The 22,676-nt window shown below is 36.6% G+C and overlaps 2 pseudogenes; both read right to left on the bottom strand.

The window, feature by feature from the left end:
• Positions 1-19,224, bottom strand: part of LOC144374748 (protein N-lysine methyltransferase METTL21D-like) — a 34,216-nt pseudogene extending 14,992 nt beyond the window's left edge.
• A 575-nt stretch (positions 19,225-19,799) lies between these two features.
• Positions 19,800-22,676, bottom strand: part of LOC144374739 (son of sevenless homolog 2-like) — a 41,387-nt pseudogene continuing 38,510 nt past the window's right edge.

The raw sequence follows: 22,676 nt of genomic DNA, 5'->3' as shown, positions 1-22,676 counted from the left end.
CTAGATTTGACGTGTTTTTAAAATCTATTTTCAAAATGAGCAGTTTTACCTCAATGACATTGAGTTTTTTAAAAAATTAGTAGTACTTAACCTAACCTTAGACAAGTACAATTAAAGAGAAGATTATAAACACATTTTTCCTGATTTGCTAAGTTGAATGCAACTTGCAATTAATATATAACTAAAACATTAAAACCATGTCAAAAGAAATGACAAAAGACAAAAATGTTCACCTACAACCTTAGTAGTCTGATATCAACAAGTGAATAGACTGAAAATGAAACAAATTGTTTGGATATCAGCATTTTCCTTCTGAAGAAGAAAGGATGAAAGAGCTGTGTTCAAAGATTCAGCTTCATCCCACAGCTCTTTTCATCTTTCCAGGGCACTTAGGGATTAGTGGGTAGGGTCAGCACCTTGCATAAGATCTTGCAACAAATTCTTGATGAAGCTGAGCAAAAAACATGGTGGTGTTGAACCCAAGTGCCTACATATTTGTCAAACATTATTTTGGATGTTTCTGGGAGGATGTAAACTCATATAGACATACAACTTTTAGACTCAGACAGGATCCTTAATTATTTTAAGTACACTGGCTGGTGAAGTGACTGTAAGGAGAAGTTTGCGGTTCTGCCCTACCAGGAGCCAAAAGGCTGGGCTGAGTTCCCTTCCTACCAAGTACAGGCTGGGAGATGTGGAATGAGCCACTGAACTTTTCTCATCTGAAAAACTGAAAGCACTTTAAAAATACTACTGTGTAATGTTTGGTATTATTTTACTTACTGTATTTCCTAAGTTAATAGTAATAGCTAAAGCGGGTGTGGTGGCATCTCCCTGTAATCCCAGGGACTTGGGAGCCTGAGGCAGGAGGATCACAAATTTAAGGCCAGCCTCAGCAATTTAGGAAGGTCCTATCTCAAAATTAAAAAATAATAAAAAATGGCTGAGGATATAGTTCAGTAATAGATTGCCCCTGGGTTCAATACCACACACATACAAAATAAGAGCTAACATCTATCCAATTACTCCCATTAGGTGAGTAGTATGTCCTTATTATACAACTGAAGGAACTGGAGCATAGAAAAGTTAACCATTAGCTTAGGTCATGCGGCTAGGATGTAGCAGAGCCAGGCTCTACAACTAAGTCTATCAGAACAAAGAAATGATTAGCTCTGTGACCATGGGGAGTTATGTAACTGCTTTAAATGGTGATATTCTTATATGTACCATGGGATACCCATCTACCTCCTAGGCCTATCGAGAGAATTCAGGAATGACATTTGGGGCAGAATCTAGCACAGTGACTGGTGTGTGCTCTGAATGTGATAAGAATTTCTATTACAGGCACCTGTATGGATTGCCTCCTCTCAAAATCTATATGTTGAAATAATACCCTCTAATGTGATGGCATTATGAGGTGAGCCTTGGGGAGGTGATTAGGTCATGAGGGTAGAGCCCTCATAAATGCCCTTGTCAAAATGCACAAGAGCTTTCTTTCTTTGCTCTCTGCCATGTGAGGACAAAACAAGAAGAGAATCATCTGCATATTGGAAGAGAGCCCTCACCAGCCACCAGATCTGCTGGCACCTTGATCTTGGATGTCCCAGCCTCCAAACTGTGAGATACAAATGTCTAGTGCATAAACTACCTAGTCTGGGTATATTTGTTACAGTAGTTCAGGCTAAGACAATAGCTCATGTCCCAAATCACCAGACCCTTTGCACAATCCAATTATATGCTAACAGGGGTAGCCACCTTATTTGCTGGAAATCAATGGCTAATCTGCCATATTTATCAAAATCTTAAGAAATTTTATACTTAGCCAGACTCGTGGCATACTTTCAGTGACTTGGGATGCTGAGGCAAGAGGATTGCAAGTTCGAGGCCAGACTCGGTAATTTAGTGAGCCCCTCAGCAATTTAGAGGGACTCTGTCTAAAAATAATAAAGAACTAAGGATACAACTCTTTGGTTCAATCCCTAGAACCAGACAAAAAACAAATAAAAAATATATAATGAAAAATCTAAGCTATTCTATAACTTGATTTTTGATAAATCAAAGATTCCTCAACATGCACCACCACAGTTTGCACAGGCGAGGGTGGGGAGATAAGGAAAATGGTGAGATTCTTAAAGGAGCATAAATTGGAGGCAATGGTGGTATACATGGGATTAGCAGGAAGTCTGTGAGAGAGCCTTCCAGGGGTCTGTCTGATACACCAATTTCCTGTAGAAGCAAAAGGACTAAAGATAGAGGATGGTGATGCCATTATTAAAATAAGGATGTGAAGCAGAAGAGTTAAATTTTGGAGAAATCGTGCTCAGAAATGGACATACTACTGGTTGACCAAACTGAAGAAGGTGCCAGACAGGGAGCTGAGGAGAAGAGGCCAGAGCTTGAGAAAGGAGTCTGAGTCAGAGGTCTACACAGGGTGTGTCTATAATAAGCTTGTAGTTAAAATCAAGAAAACTGAAGATCTATGAAGGAGAGTGTGTAGAGGTGAGTGGTCATAGGACAGGGATTGTGAGATATGGCAACAGAGAAAAAAGATGAATTAAAGACAACTGAGAAAGAAAAAACAGATGGCTGGGCAGAGGGGAAAACCCAAATCTCCTTAAGTCACCAGGAGGGGCATTCCAGCCCCCAAAAGGAAATAAAGAATGAGAGTCCCCATGTTCAACACTAATATTTCCAGTGAGTGTTGGTTCTGTATTCCTCATACTCTCCACATTCCTTCTCACAAGTGAATTTAGAAACTAAGTCTAATGTATCACCATTAATGTTAAAGATTTACTGCTTTCTGAAAACCAGGGACTTCCATCCTGATCTAGGTTGTATTAATTTGAGACCAGAGCTTCTTATCATTAGTAACAACACATTTGGGAGGAGGTCTTCTCTCATTTTTATAGAATAAGGGACAGGTATTCAGTTGCACAAAGATGGCACTACTGCATATAACCCACTTGGAGACAGACATACCAAATATGAACCTGGCATATGAAAGGCAGGTTGGAAATATCAATGTATGAAATACAAATGAAGCTGTATGACCATCCACATATTTAAGAATTGTTGTTTCTAAGGCCAAAGCAGAAAACATTTCAATATTTCACCTTTATTCATTCTCTTTTTTTTCAATTATTCCTGAAATTCTGGTATTTCCCTGGGCCTTATCATGGATGTTCAATCCATCTGTACATTTGGGGTGATTTATAAGACTTAATCTTTCAATATCTACCCATTACTCCCTCAAACCTAGTTATTATATGATGATTTCACATATCTAATCAGGTTTGCAGTGTGTGGTTGCTCAGGCTGGTTACTGCAAAGAGCACCATTGAGAGGGGATGTCATTCACACAGGAGACATTGTTACTGTTTTGAAGTTAAAGCAAAAAAATTCAAGTTATAACTGTTGACTCTAAAGTTGTATGATTGTGTACATAACAATTTTCTGACAGAAGGCAATAAAATCTGTAGTTCTCATAAACTTACCTCATTACAACATGAAGTTTTAAGAAAAAGGGTCTCTTTATGATGTGTACCAAGGTGCTATGTGGACTGAAGAGCCTTGACTTCATCAGGATGCTCTATGGACACCTATCTGACTTGCAACATCTTAGTCTAGCTCTATGATAGTTCCTGAAACCATCCCTTCCCCTCAATTCCTACTGCTACTGCCTGAGTGCAGACTCCACTTTCCCTGTCTCTTTTCTGGCCATGGTTAATGCTTCCTTCCTGATCTTTTTATGACATATCTAATCCTATCTAGTCCACCCTTCCTACTGTCAGAATGATTTTTCTACAATAATTTGACCAGGTGACTTCTCTGCTTAAAGTATTTAAATACTTTCTTATTGCTTACAGAATTCAATTTACACTTCTACATATGACATATAGGTGTTCCATATTCTTCCCCTGCCCTCGAGCCTACCTATGAGTTACTTCCTCCACAATGATCTAACCACACAGAAACCAAGTTTGATATGCTTGCACTACTTGTCTATAACATTTCACAGGTTGTCCCATGAGTTTCAATTTATCCTTCAAAAATATCAGCACAAGTCTCCTCCATGAACTCTTCCCTTACCATTCAAGTAAAATTGACCATACTTCCTTTGCACTGCCACTATAACTGATTTATATCTTTATTATTACAATTATCCCAAAATCACAATGATTTTTTTCCTATGTCTCTCTTATTATGGGTGAATGGACAGTTTAAGGATATGAGATACATCTTATTGATTTATTTGTCCCTAATATCCAAGAGAGTGATGTGTATCCCTGATACTTAGCATAGAGCCTGTTGATTGAATGGAATGGAAAAAAAAAACATTGAGTTTCAGAGAAGCCATAGAGGGAGGCTTTGATAATGAGATAAGGGAAAAGAACCATATTGTGGATTTTATATAAGTTGTTCTAGACTCTTTATACATAGGACCTTAGCTTTGAGTTAAATCTGGAGAAAATGCAACAACAATGAACTACATTTCATTTGCTGTTTGTTCATTTATGTAAGTATTCTGAAAGGTCTCCAGAAACTTCTCTGCTAAGTTCTGCCCTCTGAAGCCTCCAAAAGTCTGCCACACTGGGCTCTACATGTTTTCACAAGTGGACTACTTCTCTTTTTTGGTACATTCTGCTGTGAACTACCAAACCAGTAATGTCCTAAACATTATTGATGTCAAACAGGATTTTTTTTTAATGAGAGTAACCTCTTGATTCTTTCCCCCTGTGACTGCTTACTCTCTTCTGTGGCAATGGTGGAGTCTAAAAGATAAAATGAAGAAATCTGGGTGAGCTGGACCTAGTGGTACATAATTGTAATCCTAGCTATTAGGGAGGCTGAGACAGGAGGATTGCAAGTTCCCGGCCAGCCTCAGCAACTTAGTGAGACTGTATCTCAAAATAAAAAATAAAAAGCCTGGGGGGAAAAACTCAGTGGTAGAGCAACCCTGGGTTTAATCCCCAGTATGTCCCTGACCAACAAAATAAATAAATAAATAAATCTGAGTGAGATATAAAAGTAAACCACAGGCACACTGCTATTAACTTGGAACTCTTTCTTTTTGACAACTGAAGATTATGTTTTCCTGGATCATGTTATATGCCGCTTACTTAGGACAGTGTCTTAAGTATCCCTCCAGCTTGCAAGAGTTTACCAGTCTGAAGTCTCAGAATGAAACAGTTGGGAGATTGCCTTCTTCCCTACCTTTGTTCCCATACATTACCTAGCTTAACTATAGTCACAATGCTAGTCAGTAGGTACCATTCTCACTTTACAGAAAGGAGAGCATTCAAAGAGTTTAAATGGCCTAAGGAAATACAGCTAGATTAGATAGTAATCAAGTGAGCTGCTTTCTTTAGAGAAAAATAGACTATTCAAGCTTGGGTACATAAAGGGAAGGTGATCATATCTAGAACTTAAATGGAACTGTCTTCCAGAGTTAACTGGGAATTCTGTTCCTACCAGCTATACAACACTTCTCCATTTTGCTCCTGTTCCTTGGAATCCCAGGTTAGCAACCAGACACTTATTTTATAAGGGCAGAGAGTAAATAGACTGAATATGTGTATCTAGTACATACCTGAAAATAAAAAGCAAATTCTGAACAATTAAAAAAAATCCTGTAACAAAATTTAGAAATACAATAGCTATTTTACAAGAACATCATTATACTTACACAATAAATGTCACTGAAATCCAAAAACATTCTCTGGTTAAACATTTGTTACTTGTGAGAATGTTCAACTTGTTTGTCCTGTTTGTAAGTTTCTAGATTTCAGTCCTGTGTTCTATTGCATGAGATTATTCTTTACACTCATTCTGAATGCTAAGTGTAAAGCTTCTCATTTAAGCTTTGGATAAATCATGCTATTCTTATTTAGATCACTTTAATATGAAACTGTTCTATACATGCAGTACAAACAGATTTTCAGAACACATTATTTTGGGGGTGGGGGAGGTTAACTGGTCTTTAACCCAGGGGCACTTTACCATTGAGCTATATCCCTAGCCCTTTTTTATTTTTTGAGATGGGTTCACTAAGTTGCTGAAGCTGGCCTTGAACTTGCCATCTTCCTGCCTCAGCCTTCTGAGCCAGTGGGATTATAGTGTGCACCACTGCACCCAGTTCAGAACACATTCTTTAAAAGAACAAGATCGAGTATTGAATGGTAGGTATACAGTATTGTTGGTACTTTAACTATAACTCTGACAATGATTTATCTAAGCAATAATGAGCCAATATATGGGCCTGGAATTTAAGTAGATTAACAAATGAGTTAACCTTCGAAAAATTACTGAAGATTTCAAAGTACTTGGGCTGGGGTTGAAGCTCAGCAGTAGAGCATTCGCCTAGCATGTACGAGGCACTGGGTTTGATCCTCAGAACCACATTAAAAATAAATAAATAAAAATAAAGATTAAAAAAAAAGAAAGTACTGACCCATCAAGAGTTTAATCAACTGCCAGAGGTAGCTCAATAGAACTAATAACCTGAAAGAAATTTGTTAACTACTCATTTATGTCTTGAGCTGTATCTAGCAATGTTTTCATCCTTGTGAATATTAAAAAAAGGTGAATTGATTCTTTATCAAAAGAAGTTAATAGATGTAATAAGAATTTTTAAAATTAAGACCAGCTGTTTAGTATTCACAATGATCTTTTCTATCAGTAGATAATAAAAAGGCTTGAAAGTTTAATATGTAGTAGAGCATATGTGTTACTTAACACTGCAGAGCAATTTAAGTTTTCTCATGTTGTCTGTTGATAGGTAGCTCGAGGAATTAGTTAAGACTTTGCATCCTATCGCATACTTATTACACACATAGTAAAAGACCATTCATCTGAAAGCAACTGCTATGAAGCTCCTTTATAATTAATAGATCTAAACTCTGAAAATATTGTTATATAGACCTTAGAATTATGACCTTCTGCTGTACTTTAATTACTTGCTACCTAACTGCTCTCAGGTTTAACAGGGATAAGAACTAGAAGGCAGAATTGGCTAAGGGTTGGGGTCAATAGAATGTTAATCTTGAAGCTCCAGCCAGCACACCCCGACTCCCTATTTAAAGAAGGTAATTTCTTTCTTTCTTTTTTTTAAAAATATTTATTCTTAAGTTTTAGGTGGACACAATATCTTTATTTTACATTATGTGGTGCTGAGGATTGAACCCAGTGCCTCGTGCATGCTAGGCAAGCACTCTACCACTGAGCCACAATCCCAGCCCCTAAAGAAGGTAATTTCTTTGATCCTTGGCTTTTGAATGCTCATGGCACTTGCTTTAAAATTGTAAAAAAAAATTAAGGGTAAACAATGATTTATTTCTACCATATTTTCCTCTTTCTAAAACTGCATACTTGTTCAAATAACTGTATGGTGGAACAGTGTTCTCAATCTTCCTTTATCCCAGTTTCCTCTCCTAACAGAAAGGAATGTTTACATGCATCCTATATTCTGAAAAAGATGCCCATATTTCACACTGCAACAAATAAAATCAATTGGCATTTTCCAAATTCTCCCTGTAATTGTACCCCTACTCTAATCACATTTATTAAACTTACTGTGTGCTAAGTATCTTCATGGACTACATGTATTAAACTAATTTAACCCCCATGGCATTGCATGATATAGATACTATTATGATCCTCAACTTACACATGAGGAAAATAAGGCACAGAGAGTTTAAGTAAGTTTCCCTAGCTAACACAGCTAGTAAATGTTAGAACTGGGATTCAAATCCAGATAATCTGGTCTTAGGGCCTACCCTCTGCCATGCAGTTTTCAGAATGAATATGAGAAAAAGATTATCATGCAGATAACTCAATATAGCATATTTTAAATCTATTATTTGCAAACTATCATATCTTGCTATTAGTAGTAAATTACTTAAGAGTATCTCACAATTGATGAATACTTCCTAGGTATTTACAGAACTCCATCAACACATGAGAAATTAAGACAGTGTCTTAACTCTAATCCCTGATAGTTAAACTTAACTATTGGAAATAGTTTGAAAATCTTACTGCTTTTCTATGTAAAATAATGAAAATTAAAAGCATTTCATTTTCCATTGCTTAGTTTTCAGTAAGCTTTGTTGGCACATTTCCCCCCCTGTATTTGTATTAGGTCTCTATGGTATAAAATCTGGATATTCCACTTTTATAATGTTTGTTATCAAACAAATCAAAAATACTTTCAAATCCCAATGTTTCTTGAGGAGAAAAATCCCAAAAGGCAAATAGCTGACCTAAGATTATAGGATTGTGAGATAACCAAAGACAGGGCTTCAGTCTTTTGATGTAAAAGTGCTACTCTAATGAGAAAGGAACACTGATTTGAAAAACTAATTAAAATTAATTAGAAGTTTCAAGTCCTCAGATGTAAAACCATGTATTATGTAAAAGGTATTTTCAAGGTGAATTTAATTTTTTCAAAGGTTCACTTGAACTAATTTAGCCTCTTAAATGCCTGTATACCTGGGAAGCTGAGGCAGGAGGATCACAAGTTCAAAGCCAGCCTCAGCAACTTAGCAAGGTCCTAAGCATCTTGGTGAGACCCTGTCTATAAATAAAATACAAAACAGGGCTGGGGATGTGGCTCAGTGGTTGGGTGCCCCTGGGTTCAATCCCCAGAACAAAAAAAAAGCATATATCCCTCTTACAGACGATATCAGTAGCAGATAAAATGTTTAATGAATTGTAATTCATGTACCTTTATGAAAGACATTCAAACGTATCAAAATGAAACAAAAATAGAGGCTTGGGTGGTAGCTCAGTTGTAGAGCTAGCATAGCTAGCATAGCTAGCATATGTGAGGCACTGGGTTTGATTCTCAGTACCACTCTAAAAATATAAATAAAATAAAGGTATTCTGTCCATCTACAACTAAAATAAACACACACACACACACACACACACACACGCCAAATATAATTTTATAAGAAAGTGATCCATGTTATCTTCTGAAAGGAGCTCATAATAGGCTTATTTAAAAAAAAACAAATTTAGTTCACCTTAAAAATCTAACTGTGATTAATTCAAAATAGATTCTATTTTTACAACTTCCTTCCTATAAACTATTAAACACAAAGAGAAGTAATGCCACCTACAGGGAACCTTCAGAACAAGTTATACTTCTATGACTCTTTAATATCCAAAATCTAAGTTAATATCATATGTAATGTCACTGAACAAGGAAATTTTCAAGAAAAGGGGTAAAAGAATTGAAAAGGTGTGTGATATAAAAAAAATCCCACTAACATTATGGATTATCAATATTTCTTAAAAGTAACCTAACTTCAAATTCACCTAACATGATTCACAGACACTTGGTTAGAAACTGCAGCAGGTTAAGATGCAAAGCTACACAACCTCAAAGGTCTTTAAAGTTACAGCTAGTAGAAAGACTCAAGTCTTTGGAGAATAAACCTGTGACAGTTTTCTTTTTCCAACTGTTGGATCACCCTTTCCTCTTGAGTAGCATCACCTTTACCTTCTTGGCTAAATTCTCTAAATTTTTAGGCATTTTAATAGTCCATTTCACTTTCTAAAGCTCATTCCTATTTTTAAGTCTTCTATTTCATAGACAATTATAAATCAAAGTTTTTCCTCTTTATGTAGCATATGCCTACTCTAACCACAGATGATTTCATTTTTATATACTCTCTGCTGTCTTCCCTGGCTAAAAGAGGTTTCCTTATTGCAATGGTTTCATTTAGGCTAAATTTTAAAACAATCTGGAGTCCTTTAGCAACAATACCACACCTCTAACTTCCTTGGATTGGGATGGGGCTTGAGTATGGATTTTGTGGCTTTCAATTTTACAAGTGATCTCTCATGCAGCCTTGTTTGAGAAATAATGCCTTACTGTGGATTGTAGCCCTTTACCTAATTGGCTCCAACAGCACTCCTAAGTGGTTTATGGGTTCCAATGTGCACAGTGGCAACCCCTATTGCCCTCCTGGCTTGTTCTTGAGCTGTTTCCCCAGTCACTAGCTGTGCCTTGAGACGGACAGTTAGCTATATGGTAGCTGACCCCCAGGTAGTGGCATCATACCTCATTCGTTTGCTGCAGCTAACCCCCAGCCCCAAATTATGCTGTTGTAGAAGCTTTCTAGCTCCCAGCTCATGGATCAATTCTGGATCAATCCTCAGGCTGACAGAGTCCAACTGCTAAACAGTGCCCACATCACCCCTCCAATTCTGTCTCCATGCCCTGGAATAAAACAACTGAGTTAATCTGGATAAATCCAAACAGAGGAGAAAATGTTGGTCTTCCCTTGTTACAATCATCTTGAATCTTGAGTATTGCCTCAGGCATCCTTCCTATGGTTTCTGAGTGCAGATACATTGTTTCCTCCCCCACACAATGGAGAATCCAAAGGACTAAACCTCATTCCCAAACACTGTATTCCTCCAAGAGGGAAATTCTCCCAAGGCTTCCATGATAGTTGGTGATAGAGCAAGTTCTTTAATTGGTAGCCCTCAGTAAGCTCTCTACAGTAAGCTCTCTACAGTACTCATTGGTACTGACACTAGTGGCTATTTGATCTTGTGGAACTGGCATGTTATGATGCCAATGTTGATATTTCAGAATGGGATGGGGGAAATCCCATTTGATTTTGTTACAAATCACTTTTATTGTCAGTGCCTTAGGTAAATTCCCCAGAAATACAATGAGATAAAAGTATGCAAGTGATTTATTATGCAAGTGATAAGTAAAGGGGTGGTACTAGCAAGGCAGGGAAGGCAAGCAGGGATGATTTCAGCAAATTTGTGTGGAAGCTGACTTCAGTCTGATTCACTCAGAAAGTTTTAGACTATAAATAGCACGTTTTTGAGATAAAGGAACTGGGCTTTCATATAGTAAATCTATGGGTACACTTCATGCCAAAGACTCACAAACACTATAAATTAAAAACCACAGTGAAGAAAGGAGGGCATAAAAATTGGAAGATGAAAAGGGATGTGAGAAATCCAGCTAGACTATTACAGTCAACGTCAAGTTTATCTTCACAATTCCATAATATTTTGGAACAAGCCAGAAAGTTGTCATTTGTCCTAAGACCTCACTAATGATAGATAGTGCTATCTGTAACTACCAAAAGCATCACACATTTAGGTTACACGAACTGCCTAGGGGGAAAAAGTGCTCAATGAAATGCTAGGGCAATATGAACAAAGTATTTTGACAAAAAACAAAGCAAACTTTAAAGACTAAAGTAAGCCTGAAAGGAGAGAACTATTTCCTTTGCTTTGATCCTCAAAGTCTCTAAACAGGGCTGTTTTTGCTCTTTCTGGAAGGCAGTCACCTGCTTTAGACGTTTATTTTCTTTAAAGCTATTTCTGAAACATTCACAAAGTCACAGGGTCTCAAAATCAATGTTTATTTTAACACATAAAATGTGACATCTAGCACCAATGCCAGTAAATACCAGAATTTCATCTGGTCACCACTCTGGAACCAGTGTAATGGAAGTCCTTGACTTTCAGTCCATGTGTGCTGAAGATTATCATAACACCAAATAGAAATGACACAGCATAAAAATAATTTGATAGATATGTATACAACTACATTTTTTGTAGTTATGCAATAATCTTTTACTGTTTCATGTAAACAAGTTAACTTAATACCAGTGTTCTTAAACCAGATTTTCCTGGAAGACAATCACAAAGAAAAATGCATGAGCTATACCAGTGAATAACCCTGGAACTGGGCTTTCCATTCTCACTCCATTCCCAAATGAAAAATTTTGTAAAGGTACCTTTTGTTTCCCTAATCTCTTATTTTTTCTTCTTTGTAACTAATTATAATATTGTTCACTATTTAGAGTACTTACATATTTATTTGAAAAGAATAAAACTTTGGTAAATGTAAGTATACAAGACAATAGTTTTGTTTTTTAAGTAAAAGGACAATTAAGCATTAAAGATACCATATGAAGCAAAAGACAAAACTATTGCCTAATTATGTAAAAGTGAAATATTTAAAATTTACTTATTCCCAAGGCAAACTAATGTTTACTGGTTTGAATTTAGAAAATTATTCGATAGTGATATACTTCTAAAAATTGCATCAGTTTACCTCTAGTTTCCTGAAAATGTGTCAAATCAACCATGCTGCTTCACTATTTACTTTTGGCAGATTTTAGCCTAATCCTAATACCAGTTTTTATTTGAGTAACTGATCTCAATATTTCTTTTAAGCAGAACTTAATGCTGAGGCTAAGTAAACCTAAGATGGATTTCAGGCCCACTGAAAGGCAGGCAGTCATTTTTCATATTGCAGGCAGACCATGGTGGTTGTCATCCATATATCAGACCTCTAAGGACATGCTGGAAAAATCTGTAAACACAATCTTCCCATGCTGTATTCACATGCTTCATTCACATCTTTAGCTTACCCAGGTTGTTAGAGGTTTGGGTAAGATGACTAAAAGTTTCATGACGGCAATTTCTATAAGAAAAAAAAAAGTTCACCAACTATTTATGGAGTACTTAATACTAAGCAATATGCCCAGCAGTGGCTAAATGAAAGTCAAATGAATAACCAAGTATAATGTTTAGAAAGTTTTAAGCTGACACATGTTAATGCTGCAAGCAACTAAGGAAAAAAAAAGATATACTGGACATTATCAAAATTCAAAACCTTTTTGCTATAAAAGACATAATACCAAAACAAGAAAGACAACCTGCAGAATAGGAGAGAGTATTTTGCAAATTGAACATCTGATGTTCAGTATCCAAAATGTTCTCTTAGACTTAATGAAAAGACAAATAACTCAATTTGAAAATGGGTCAATGATATCTTGTCAAGTGAGACAAGATAGTCAACATCTTTAATCTTTAGTTATTAGGGAAATGAAAATAAAAAACATAAGATCTGCCGGGGGCAGTGGCGCATGCCTGTAATCCCAGCAGCTCAGGAGACAGATAGGAGAACTGCAAGTTCAAAGCCAGCCTCAGCAACAGCGAGGTGGTAAGCAACTCAATGAGACCCTGTCTCTAAATAAAATGCAAAATAGGGTTGTGGATGTGGCTCAGTGACTGAGTGCCCCTGAGTTCAATCCCAAGCACACCCCCCCAGAAACAAACAAACACAAGATCCTATTTCACACCTCCTAAGATGGCTGTAGTTAAAACGATGGACAATGGCTTAGGAATACAGTTTGTCAATTCCTTAAAATGTTAAACACAGAGTTCCCATATAACCACTCCAGGCATATACCTAAGAGATCTGAAAAGATGCTCACACAAAAAAAACTTCTACATAAATGTTCACAGCAACACCACTCATTACAGCTAAAGACTGAAAAAGTAAAATGCCACCAAATGATGAATGGATGGACAAGATGTACACATTCATACAAATAAATATTTTTTAGACATAAGAGTAAAAGCATGCCACAATATGGATAAACCTTGAAAACACTGTCTGTGTTGAGTAAAGAAGCTAGACGTAAGAGACCATATAATGTGAATAATTCATGACATGAGCACAATAGGCAGATAAATAGAAATAGAGGTTAGTGACTGCCAGGGGCTAGAGACTGGGGAGAAATGAGTGACTGCTAATGGTATGGAGTTTCTTTTGAGAAAGATGAAAATTTTGTTCTGTGAATATATTTATACTGAATTGTATACTTCAAAAAGGTGAATTTCATGGTATGGGAATTATTATCAATTAAAAAAAATGAAGCAAGGTGTTGTGGCACACTCCTATAATCCAAGCAGCTTAGGAGGCTGGGGCAACAGAAGGATTGTGAGTTCAATGCCAGCCTCAGCAACAGCGAGGTGCTAAGCAATTCAGTGAGACCCTGTCTCTACATAAAATACAAAATAGGGCTGGGGATGTGGCTCAGTTGTTGAGTGCCCCTGAGTTCAATCCCTGGTACCAAAAAAAATATATATATATATGTATATATATATATATATTTTTAGGAACCCAAAATCTTTATGCCTCAAAAATTTCTACTTGTAAAACTGTATAATGCTTTAGTTAAAACTGAATCCCTTAGCTGGCTGTGATGATGCATGCCTGTAATTCCAGTGACTTGGAATGCTGAGGCAGGAGGATCACAAGTTTGCAGTCAGCCTGAACAACTTGATGAGACCATGTCTCAAAAAAAAAAAAAAAGACTAGTAGCTCAGCAACATCTGTCTGGGTTCAATCCCCAGTACCAAAATCAAAAACTGGATACTTTAAGGCATAAAACATTTTAAAATTTTTGTCACATTTATAAAAGGTGCTGGAGTTACAAAATAGATGAGATACAGTTGTACAAGTTAAAAACTGTAGGTGTCACAGATGCAACTTGCATAAAATGTGATTGTTATATCATGTAAAGGAAGCACCAAACAAGGGGAACAAAAATGAATTCTAGGGCTGGGGTTGCGGCTCAGGGGTAGAGTACTCGCCTTGGATGTGCAAGGCCCTGGGTTCGATCCTCAGCACCACATAAAAATAAATAAATAAAATAAAGGTATTATGTACAACTAAAAAAAATGAATTCTATTTAATTAGGTGCATTTTTCTTTATAAACAGATCGGTCTATTTTTTTTAAAGAGAGAGTGAGAGAGAGAGAGAATTTTTAAATATTTATTTTTTAGTTCTCGGCAGACACAACATCTTTGTTTGTATGTGGTGCTGAGGATCGAACCCGGGCTGTACATATGCCAGGCAAGCGCATTACCGCTTGAGCCACATCCTCAGCCCCAGATCTGATTACATTTTACTTTGTTAAAAATAATTTGAATGACTGAAGAAAGTTCACAAAAGTATGAACTGGCATTTTAAAATCTGAGTTAAGAGAAACTACAATATAAAGAGCTAAGTCACCTGTCTGGGTTAATGCCCAATGCTATAGTCTGAATTAGTGTCTCCAAAGGGCCCATATATTAAAGGAGGAAGTGAAATCTTTTGAGATGAAACCTTGTGGGGGAGGTCTTCTGGTCATCGGGGATGTGTTTTCCATAGGACTCTGCCCTTTCCTCTTTCTTTCCTTTTCCTTCCCAGCTATGAGGTGATTGGGCTTTCTCTGTCATGACATACTGCCTTGTCATAAGGCAATGGAGCAAAAGGATTACAGACTAGAAATGTGAGCCAAAATAAACTTTTCCTCTTTTTAAGTTGTTACCTCAGGCATTGTTACATTAACTGCTGCTTACTAACACATCCCATTACAAAGCTATATTAAAAAAAAGCCTGCTGGGCCGGAGGTTTAGTTGAGTGGTAGAGTGCTTCCTTCCACATGCAAGACCTTGACTTCAATCCCCAGCACAGCATGAAAGAAAACAAAAATCCTGCCTTACTTAGAACAAGAACCAAAGGCAAGACAGATAAGTGATCTTAATCCTGAGTCAATGCCTGAGTTCATTGAAGAGTCATAGCTGTTTTACCACATCAAAATCAAGGCCTTGACCACACACAAGCCCAGAAACAGTGACCAGATGATGAAATATCCTCAGAAGATGAAGAACTGGGAATGTACTTACTGATTTTTTCTTTCTGATGTATATAATATGAATATCTTCACTTCGATACTCTTCATCATGTTTTTCCAAGGGAATTTTTTCAAAATCAAAGTCTAGCTGAAGCAGCTATAAATTTAACAAATATACTTTAAACTCAATAATATGAACAGACCTGTGATAAAGAAGGTACAATGGTGGCTATCTTTGTAGGAATACTGATTAGGAAGGGGCACTGTGGAAACCTTCTGAGGACTTAGAAATGTATATTTTTATGCTGGGTAGTAATTATGTGGCTGAGTGCTTGATATATATGCATTTAACTATGTTTTACCTCAATAAAAATTATTTTAACTATATAAAAATTAATTAAGAGTCCCAAAAGCTCAGTAATATTCTTTATATTCAGGAAAAACATGAAGGCTGGGGCTGTAGCTCAGTGGCAGAACACTTGCCTAGCATGAGTGAGGAACTGGGTTCAATCCTTAGCACTGATGAAAAAAATAAATAAAAATACATCTACATCTATTAGTACAAAAAAAATTTTAAAAAATTTATCATATATTATCTGAGGCAGTCATATTCTTGTTTTCTCATTAACCAAAGCAGTCCATCAGCAGACAAAAGTTGCAGAGCTATACAGATGTACAAAAAGATTTACTTGTAATGGGATGAATTTTTGCCCATAAAAAGGGCCTGGGTCACCACTGGGGGAAAAAGATTAAAAGATATGTAAGATGTTATGTATTGGGTGCAGTGGGGCATGCCTGTAATCCCAGCAGCTCAGGAGACCAAGACAGGAGGATCTCAAGTTCAAAACCAGCCTCAGCAATGGCGACAGGTTAAGCAGCTCAATGAGACCCTATCTCTAAATAAAATACATATCAGGACTGGGGATGTGGCTCAGTGGTTGAGTGCCCCTGAGTTCAATCCCCTGTACCAAAAATAGCTATGTACTACATTTGCAACTTCCTGTGAATCTTTCTGACTATTAATTAAGTCCCTAAAAACAGGTATGTAGGTCAGAGGTTTCATAAAAATGTAGAGAAAAACAGAGAAGTACAAATTTATCACCTCCTCATTTCTATCATGAATTCTCTTTTTTAAAATATTTATTTTTAAGTTTTAGGTGCACACAATATCTTTATTTTACATTTATATGGTGCTGAGGATCGAACTCAGTGCCTCATGCATGCTAGGCGAGCACTCTACCACTGAGCCACAACCCCAGCCCCTCTATCATGAATTCTCTAAAAGCACTATATGTATCACTGATATGTTCCCCACAGCCAACAATTAAGAAATATTAAGAACTTTCTCAGAAAAGACAGTGTCACCATTATTATTTTACACGGTTCTGTAGATACAATATCAACTAATTAGATAAAAAATAAAGGATGAGAATAGAAAATGGGGATGGGCTTTGTGGAATAGTGGATTTTAAAGAGTCCCCTACTGGCTGGGTTCATACAAACAGATTGTCCAAATCTCCAAAATTTCCATAAAATACTAGATTAGTCATATATAGCCTCCCTGAAGGGTACTCACTACAAAGATACATCTTATAGTCCTTACCTCAACATATTTTTTCTCAATTTCTGGATTTTCCCCCATTGTACGTTGTTCATAGCAACATATGATACAAGTTTTAGATCCACTGAGATCTTTCAGTGTTTTCAGCAATGGTTCCAAAGACTATAAAATAAAAACGTATTTCATGACTTCAAAAATTTTCTATTAAGAGAAGGTTAGGGGAGTAAAAGGATTAATTCCCCTATTATTAATTTTTGAATCAATACAACAAAGTACATGTAGTTAACATTTTCTAATAATGATTGGTAAACTCCTCTTAATAATTAATTATTGGCCTGGGTGGTGGCTCAGTGGTAGAGCACTTGCTTAGCATGAATGAGGCACTGGGTTCAATTCTCAGCACCGCATCAAAATAAATGAATAAAATAAAGTCCATCAACATGTAAAAAAATTTTTAAAAATTAATTATTATACTACAGTTTTCAGAAAAAGAATTCAAGTGACTGTGTTTTGAAGTTCCCATGGAAATAAACGAATAGTGTTGATTTCACTCTTAAAAGTAATTTCACTTACTCTAATTTAATGTAGGATTTAAACAATCAACAATTTTTCCTACAAAAGTAAATCTGAACTTAACTTGAACATGGATTGGCTCAATGCTCATTATTTTAAATATAAATGATACCCACAATGCTATCATAAACCAATATTTAAAGAAAAATATTGCAGTGGCACATGCCTGTAATCCCAGCAGTTTGGGAGATTGAGACAAAAGGATCCTGGGTTCAAAGCCAGGCTCAGCAATAGCAAGGCGCTAAGCAACTCAATGAGACCCTGTCTCTAAATAAAATACAAAATAGGGCTGGGAATATGGCTTAGTTGGTCATGTGCCCCTGAGTTCAATCCCTAGTTCCAAAAAAAGAAAAGAAAAAAGAAAAATATTTGATCTAGTAAATCTTGCCACAAAACCATGATTTTTTTTTAAAAATGCAACTTAATTCTCCTGGTGAAACATTTCATTGGGAACAACTAAGGGCAGAGGTGGGAGGCTAAGGGGTGATTTTAGGGCTAGAGATGTAGCTCAGTAGTAGAGCACTCACATGTGTAAGGCCCTGGATTTGATCTACAGCCCCCCTAATGTCTGCCATCCCCTAAAAAGTTTTTTTTTTTAAAAAGGTTATCATAGCTTTTCATAACAGATCCAAGTGGTAAAATCCTTTAAAACTTTTGAAGAAGCCTCTAATAAAATGCATATAACACTCTTCTAAACATGATTTGCAGGTATATATGAATGTATATACATAGTCTCTTGTGACTTTTGTTTTATTTTTGCTACAACCATCTATCATCCATAGACAAATATCCTGAATTCAGAGATGTTAAAATGTGAAGAAATGTAGTTTCAGAATACAAAAAACAGTTAATTGATTAGAGAGATTTCACTCACTGAACATTTACCTCCTCGTAGTATATGCAGTCAGCCATCAGTATGTAGTCTGGTGGAGAAGGAAAGTCTTCTATTTCTTCCCCCCTTCAAAATGGCAAACAAGTATTTTAAACTGTTAATAATTTAAAATACTCTTGCTTTATAAGCAAGAGCCAATAAGCTCATTTCGTATTATCATGGCTTTAACGAAATACAATTTAAAACAAACTATGAATTGTTATTTTAAAACAAGCTGAAAGGCCATACAAACCATTTCAGTACCTTGGCTTTAACAGAACCAGTGACAAGATGTTTGTTCATATTAATATTCATCTTCAGCAAGTCTTGCAATTCCTCAAGATCAGTGACCACAACATCTGCCCTATAAAATAACGTTGATTGAGGGGTAAGCACAGGGTGGGTAACTGGCAATATGAGTTTCAAAGCAAAGCGATGTCCCCTCCCTTCAATTCTTACCTGAGGGTAGCAGCCATGAGTCCCACCGCCCAGGTGCCTGAGCCCAACTCCAGCACCGACCGCCGGCTCAACACTTGGGCCCCATCTCCGGAAAACCCCGGCGTTTCCAAGTATTTAGAGAGCACAATGGCAGCATCCCAAACAACGCAACCCACACCACCGGAGTCATACCGCTGCAGTCGTAGTCCCATCCCGCTTCTCCAGAACTCTCACAAAGCTCCGCAGGGGACCCTCCACCACCGACTCCACAGCAGCCGCCATCTCTGCCGGCTAAAGGGTGCCGCTCCCTTAGTGACGACTCATCTGTGTGCCGCTCACAGGCCAAGCCTTGAGAGGGGCCCGCGCCTCCTAGTGGCGGACTTGGCACCTCGCGCGTGCGCAAGTCAACAAAGCCCAGAAGGCTGCAGCACCTTGGGTGTAACCCAGCACTAACCGCCCTCTTCCATTCCTTCTCCTGTAAAATGCACCTGGCTTGAGGAACAGCTAGTTTAAGTCACTTTCCCAGATAAAACTAATATAATCCGCTCTGTGAAAAAACAAAGCAAACACTGGAGCATTTTTACGTGGTTAGAGATTGACTCATACTGTAGTTACCTTAAATCCAGGCAGCTTACCAAAGGTGTCTATTATCTTTCTCAGGAAGTTTCCAAGTGTGCTCCTACTTTTTCCATATGAATGCATAAAAAGGATTGCTGGAAACTTGCAGCTTGCATTTACCAGTTAAAATTTTTTTTAATCCCTCTAAAATTTACATCATATAAATTATTTGGGATTATGTAGTTTTAAGTTGCATGAAATAACTCAATGTGTGTATACATATATCTACAGTACTCTAATATCCCCTTGTTCTTTACAATGAAAACACATTTTTTAAAAAGTCTTTTAAAAATTAAGACTGAGGTGATTTAATTAATCTTGTTAAGAACTCTGATACAAAGCACAGTAAAAGGCCACAGACCAGTAAATAAAGAACGTGGCTTTTGGCTACTTTACAACCACTGCTACAGCCTATCACATAACATACTTTTCATCACTTTGAGTGAAGGTATCCAAATGGCAAATAAAAGTTTTACTCGCTTCTGATTAAAAAGTTTAATAAAGCATTAAGTATTTGCTGGTTTAAATATTACCAATCTAAAAAAATATTTTTAAAAAATTTCAGTTAACACAAGATTTATAGAGAAACTCACTAGGTTTTGAAGGCAAGGCAGTTGGTTCCTATGCCATAAGAACTTTTCCTCTGAACATATGAATTAGTAAAGTAGCAGATTGTATTATAGACCTCAAGTCATTTAAATTTATATAGGTTATTAACATTATCTTTAAATATACAATATAAACAAAACTGTACATACATGGCATATTAACTTTGTGTTCCAAAGCAATAGGCAACTTTTTGCAAAAACAAAAGGCACATCTGAATGAGATACATGCCCTTTGTTTCCTCTATAATTGGGTTATGTATTCTTTGTTTACATTTTGACAAAATAATATACACAGTGCATTCTATTATTTTCATTACACATTTCATTTTTGTCTTCAGCAGCAAATACTGGCATTTAAGACATGGCATTAAAGAATTTAAGAACAGTGGGTGTTATTCACAATTCTCCTAGATGTAAAAACTACAAGTAAAAATCTTCCAGAAGATGGTCAAAGAGATTTAAAAATCAGTAACACCATACACCTCTATATTTGTGTAAATTCATTACCTTAAAAAAAAAGGCCTCTATTAGTCAAATTTGAAAAATTCCACAAAAACACTATCCCCTTTCAGTGCAAACAAAGTCACTTTAAACCATATTTTAGCAGAGTCTACAGTGCAAATATAAATTCATTATACTGGCCTTTTGGCAGCACTGAGGATCCAAGACAAGGCAATGCAACTGATCACCTGAGGATATTGGTAAAGGACTTTTGTATTTTATGTTTCCAATTCTTAAAAGCTTATTTGATCAGTAGCATTTCTGAAGAGCATTATTTGTAAAAACAAAAAACAAAAACCAAAAAAACTAAAATACTATGCCTTTTTGAATAAATTTAAAAAAAAAGCTTTACAAATACTATTCCAGTGTCAATGACTACATATGGCTAAGGTTATTGAGGAGTTTCTGCATTTTCTACCATAGACAGTCTGTACAATGGGGGATGTGAAAACTCTCACTTGTAAGTCTTTGGTGGAAGTTTTGGTAGGTGAGGGCTTGAATTCTGCCTTGGTGGAACAGGGGGAGCTTGAGGATGAGCAAGACTGTTGCGATAGCATCGACATGGTACCCTTGGAGAGGGTGTGCTAGGAGGAGTGCTTGGTGAATTTGGACATGTTCTAATGTCTCTGAGCCAGTCTGGATCTCTGTGAAGATGTCCCAGTGGAGGTGGCTGAAGATTAAACAGACAGTTTATAAAGTGTTCTGGAGGTCGAAGGCGAACTGGTGGAGGGGTATCAGGAAGAGGATCTGTTGGCGGAGGTGGAGGTGGACTATGCAGAAGTCCATTAAATGCACTGGTAGGAACAGGAACTCTGGGTTTTATCTTTGGGGGAGGAGGCTGTCTTGGTGGAATAGCAGGAGGGTCGTCATCAGATTTCACAGTTCCCTTTAAAACAAAAAGTTATATAACTATACTTCTTTTCTCCTGAAAAACTTACAAGGCAATTTTAAAAGTCTGAAAAATTCTTCACACAGAAGAATTTTTTAACTCAACACACAAATTAAATCCAGAAGCTCAAAGTAAATTAATCTGGTTTAATTATCAGATTTATAAGTACATCACTTCTAGTTTAATCAAGGGCTCTGTTTAATACTTCTACATATGAGATGTTTTAATTGAAGTCTTAGAACATAAAGCTTCAATTTATCTTGCTTTGTGTTACTATTTCATAAATTTAAGAAATTCATGAATTTTAATTATAAAAATAGGTAAGCAAAAATAATATAGAGTTTTGTAGATGTGAAAGGACATGATGTTAAGGAGACTTAATGTCCAGCTTCTCCTGATTAAGCATTTACTTCTACTTTTCCCAGTGACACTCAGAACAGTGGATTTCAAAGGGTCATCCAAGGACCAGCAACATCAGTACCAGTAGGGAACTTGTTAGAAAAGCAAATTTTTTAAAAAATTATTTGTTCTTTTTAGTTATGTATGAAAGGAGATTATATTTTGAGATATCATACATACATGGAGTATAACTTCCGATTCTTCTGGTTGTACATGATGTGGAGTCATGTATTCATTTATGAGCATAGGAAAGTTATGTCTGATTCATTCTACTGTCTTTCCTATTCCCATTCCTCGTCCCTTCCCTTCATTCCCCTTTGTCTGAGCCAGTGAATTTCTATTCTCCCCTCCCCACTGCTTATTGTGAGTTAGCAACTGCACATTGGAGAGAACACTGGGCCTTTGGTTAGAAAAGCAAATTTTTGAGCCCTCACTCCAGATCTACTGAATCAAAAACTCCAGGAGTAAGGGTTAACATATCAGGTTTTAACAAGGTTTCCAAAAATTAAATTTGAAAAGCCGATGGAAAGTTGGAAGAATCCTTCACATACTAGTACCAGAAAAAAAGTGTATTTCTGAGTCTGTGAATCAGCACCACCACCCCGCTTTTTTAAAGGAAAGTTTTTTTTATAAGAATTAAACAACTACTAAAAGCATTTTTCAAATACAACAATATAAATGTGGAAAATGATAAAGAAAAGCCAAAATACAACAAATTCATAAAAATAAAGTCCTGTCTTGAAAATCCATAAATTTTTAAATAAA

This window comes from Ictidomys tridecemlineatus, unplaced genomic scaffold (assembly GCF_052094955.1).
Source record: "Ictidomys tridecemlineatus isolate mIctTri1 unplaced genomic scaffold, mIctTri1.hap1 Scaffold_85, whole genome shotgun sequence".
Classification (NCBI taxonomy): domain Eukaryota; kingdom Metazoa; phylum Chordata; class Mammalia; order Rodentia; family Sciuridae; genus Ictidomys; species Ictidomys tridecemlineatus.
The sequence above is the reverse complement of the archived record's forward strand: the minus strand, read 5'-3'. Positions and strand labels throughout refer to the sequence as shown.